Genomic DNA, 4566 nt, shown 5'->3' with positions numbered 1-4566 from the left:
GAGCCATCCTTATTACCTGTATACTTGAGAAACAATGTGTTTCTGTCTCTGAGGAGACTCAGTTAAATGAGAGGAAACACAACGGTATGATGCTTAGACATTTTGAATAAACCCTACGACCATTGTTGGCCTATCACACAACTCACCTTAGAATGTTGTTTCAAGAAATCCACTGCTTCTTCCAAATAGTCCAGATGTATTTCTTTGACATTGGCAGGCTTGTCACTGAACAAAGCCATAGAGAGAACCACAAACCCTTTGTTGGCCAGCAGACAGGCTCTTCTCTCAGATCTCCTGCTGCTCAGATCCAACACGGCAGGAAACGGACCTCTTCCTAGAATATTACACACAAGTTAATATCAACAGTACGTCATTTAAAATCATACCTATGTTTGTAGTTTCTTGTTGTTTAATTAATGTGAGCTTTAGTGTTTTGGGTAATTGACTCGTCATAAAGGAACTGTTCAATATAAAATCATCAAAACTTGGAAAAAATTAAATACAATTTCATCTGATCCCTTCAGAACTTCAGTATATTTAAATGAAACCAAAATTTTATGTCAGTGTTCCTTTTTTTAAATTAAGGTTGCTTTTTCTTGCATTTTTGAGCATTCATAATTTCATACATCAGACAGAGAGCCACATGAAATTTTCATCAAAACATATTTGCGCTAAGAAGTGCCGCCAAATCAATTTTACAGTCACTCCAGATGTCACAATCCAACGCCAAAACCTTGTTAGTGTTCAGAACAATATCTCTATCACAAAAATTTTAACGTTAATATCACAGGTTATATCAAAGTTTTAATAGCAAACTGCATTGGTTTAATGTCTATGATTCCTTCTGTGTCAAAATAATTGTTGTAATATACAGTTGTGAATATAATTTTGCTTTAACTTGTAAAGACCATATAAATCATGAAAGTCTTGAGTTTCCAATGACTTTGAAAACTGAATTGTCTGTGATGGAATCATTGAAACACATGCGTCTTTGTTACAAACACAATCGTGCATTTTGGTTCCCTCTCAGATTGATTATAGATCAATATGACAAAATCTGCTGGGTCAACAATATACATAGAACAATGCTAGTATTTGGTGAAACGTCCTTCGGCCATTTTCACCTCAACTGGGCGCTCTTGTTGGCGTCCACAAGCTTCTGGCAAGTCTCTGGTTGTATCTTTGACCACTCCTCTTGACAGAATTGGTGCAGTTTAACTAATTTTGTTGACTTTCTGACAGACTTGTTTCTTCAGCACAGGCCACAGATTCTTGATGGGTTTAAAATTCAGGACTTTGGAAAGGCCAGTCTAAAACCTAAATTGGCATTTCTGTATCATTTTTGACGTGTTTTTGAGCCATTGTCTTGTCTGTACAACCAACTGTGTCCAAGACCTAACCCTATGGCTGATGATTTAAGGTTTTCCTGAAGAATGTGGAGGTAATCGTGCTACTTCAATATTCTGTTCACTTTGTGTAAAGCAGCAGTTCCTGACTTGTTCAAATCAGTGATTGGCTTCTTCAGATCTTTGCTGTCTTTCTTACACTTTCTAATCATAGCATTTTTTCGACTGAGTCTAACTAGTGTATCAAATGAGCCACATTTAAAAATTGACATATAAGTCAGTGGTTGTAATCAATTGTAATTATTCCCCCAAGCAATAGGTTCCATTAAAAATTCAAGACTGCCATGTTATACATGGTCTTTACAAGTGTATTTAAGCTTTTGTTTACAACTGTAGGCATACTGAAAATGTGCAAAAAAAGATGTTATGAAACCACAGTTGTCTTTCTGGGGTTTGGGCTATTCCCCATGTCATATGGATTGTCTTGCTAATCTGTGTTTTTTAACAAATAAAGACAGTTAAAGCTGCTGTAGAGGCTGAAGTCCAGTTTATGCTTTCAAGATCCACAAGGGTCAGTGTGATAAGACAAGACTTTCTAAGTATCAAGTCATCCTGAACCCAAAGATGTGTCAACAATGCAGCTCTGTGTCATAAGGTGAGACCGTCTTCATGAAACTGTTGTTCATAAAATAGAGGGACAGATATAATTACAAAATCAGATCAAATAGTGCCTTCATAGTTCTAACAATCTGCAAACTGAATGACAAAGACAAAGACAAACCTGGGGGAGTAAACAGGATCCCGCGAATATTCCCCTCTTTGACGGGGAGCCGACTGACCCCGTCTCCAATCAGGAACCTTTCGTTGATCACCTCTGCCAGCATCCTGCCTTCCTCTTCCTCCTCATGCACTGAGAATTTCACCACATGGGAGTTTAGTGAATATGTCTTTATCAACCTTTTGTGCAAAGTGTCTGCCTTCATTGACCACAGCAGACCCATGGGTTCAACCCCAACATAGCTCCCACTGAGTGAGGGGTCTCTGTCCAGGTGGATCTCCCCGCTCTCATCTGCCCTGTAGGTGGCCGAGGAGCTGAACATCACTCCTTTCTCATCAGTTGATCTGGCCTTCATGGTTACCAGTTGCTTTGACCTCAGTCCAGTCACCTTTACCTGAACAGGATCATCAAACAAACACCTGGCACTTGGCAGCAGCTTCACTCTGACCTGGGAAGACATCTCTGCTGGAAGAAAAAAAACACTTTGTTTTTAATGAGTTCAATCAAATTAAAAACATGATCACATTACGATCAATAATTGCAGCTCTAGAAGGTGTTCATTTCAATTAATGTAAAGCTTGTGCACCTGTATTTATTCAGCAACGTCACAAGTTTACACAGTGGATATTTTCCCTTTTTACAACTGTTGGTTTAACGCTTTAAGCTTTTTGTGCTTCATGGGTGAACAACACACACATGTGTGGAAGATCATTCAGTCAACCTCGAAAGGTAATTCATAAAAAAAAGATATCTTGATAAAAAAGAATTAGTTTGATGCTGCACTATAAAGTAAGTAAGAACACATTCACTGCAATATAATAATGTAAAAATATGGCCAACCTCTAACAGTAGTGTACCATTTACAGTTAAACACTGTAAAATCTGATGCCATTTTTGGAGCCAAAAACAAGAATGAGCATTTAACTACAGGCTCCTGTAAAGTTTGGTGCAAATGCAGAGTTTGTTTTTGGAGTGAGCCACGTTGATGTTCAGTCATCGTTCATCCTCCCTCCTAGAAACCAACAAAAAGGTCTGACCTCATTCTGAGAAATGAAAACTTCAGCTGTGAATCTGGTTAGTAAATCTGTGAGTTGATACTGACCTCACATAACCCCAGCAAGACTTTGATCAGCTCTTGTAAATATTAGTTTTAGCTCTGTTGTGTTTAATTAGTTGAATGTATGTCTGCATCTGAATCTTACTTTGCATTAGTTTTCTTGTTTTTTTTCTTATTTTACTAAGAGCCACTGACAGCCTGGATCTGATGTGGTCACTGTTCATAAAAAAAGGACGCCGATCTACATTTTCTGTGATGATATATAACAAGAAGAGTAGAAGCTTCTGAAAACACTGCTACAGTTTAATGTGCAGCTATAAAAGTGCAAAAGTTTTGCCAGTTATTCAAAGAGCCTTTAAAAAAAGTAATTTTTTCGTAACAACTTGAAATAAAAATGATATTAAACAGAGATGATAGTAACCACAGAAACACATTCATGAAGTCGCTTTTAGTCGTAACGTGCGCTGCACATGAGCTGTGTATATATGTTGTATTAATTTATTCTGTTTACATTCTGTGGTGCCTTTAATTAGCTTTAAACACAAAACTCACCTTTTGTGGTGACAATAGCTGATTTTGGTCTGAACTGAAGCTCTGAGTTTTCAAACTGTGGACGCCCACCTTTATATAGATCTGAAGTCCGGGGTCGTGCCAGCAACTAAGAGAACATGTCAAAAGGTGATGGAATCAGGGGTCTAGTGACCATCCAAAGAAAAGAGAATGACTTTCTTCATCACATGACATCCATCCATTAACTATACACCGCTTAATCCTCACTAGGGTCATGGGGGCTGGAGTCTGTCTCAGCCGATTTGGGTGAAGGCAGGAGACACCCTGGACAGGTAACCAGTCTATCACAGGGCTACACTTCGAGACAGACAACCAAGCACACTCACATTCACACCTACGGACAATTTAGAATCACCAATTAACTTCAACATGTTTTTGAACTTGTGGGAGGAAGCCGGAGAACCCGGAGAGAACCCACGCTGCATGGGGAAATAACACATACAACTTAGTTAAACAAACACATATATAAATTAACTTAACATGTCACCAGTCCAATAAGCAAACAATAATTAACTTAAATGGTTTCCACGCTCAGTCAAGTCACCATCAGGAGCATACACATCACTTACGGTGATGACACTTAATTTGACGCCCGGTCAGTACTGTATCCAGTATACTGCCGGGACCCGACAAGCGAAAGCAAGGCTACCCGGAAGTGGGCAGTCTCAGGGCCAAAGAGCAAGAGGGACCAAGATGGACACCGCACCCTTATAAGGAGTGCCCTCAAGTGGTGATAGGCTGAATAGCACACTCACATTAGGTGCAGAAATGAGACCTCATCCAGCCACAATCTCAACTTAGCTTATTAATAAAAA

At 39.0% G+C, this 4566-nt stretch overlaps 1 pseudogene; it reads right to left on the bottom strand.

Annotated features, from left to right (window-relative positions):
• Positions 1–3798, bottom strand: part of LOC103375001 (acyl-coenzyme A thioesterase 3-like) — a 9621-nt pseudogene extending 5823 nt beyond the window's left edge.
• Positions 3799–4566: the final 768 nt, after the last annotated feature.

Source organism: Stegastes partitus, unplaced genomic scaffold (assembly GCF_000690725.1).
Source record: "Stegastes partitus isolate 25-593 unplaced genomic scaffold, Stegastes_partitus-1.0.2 Scaffold2431, whole genome shotgun sequence".
In the NCBI taxonomy this organism is placed as follows: domain Eukaryota; kingdom Metazoa; phylum Chordata; class Actinopteri; family Pomacentridae; genus Stegastes; species Stegastes partitus.
The sequence above is the reverse complement of the archived record's forward strand: the minus strand, read 5'-3'. Positions and strand labels throughout refer to the sequence as shown.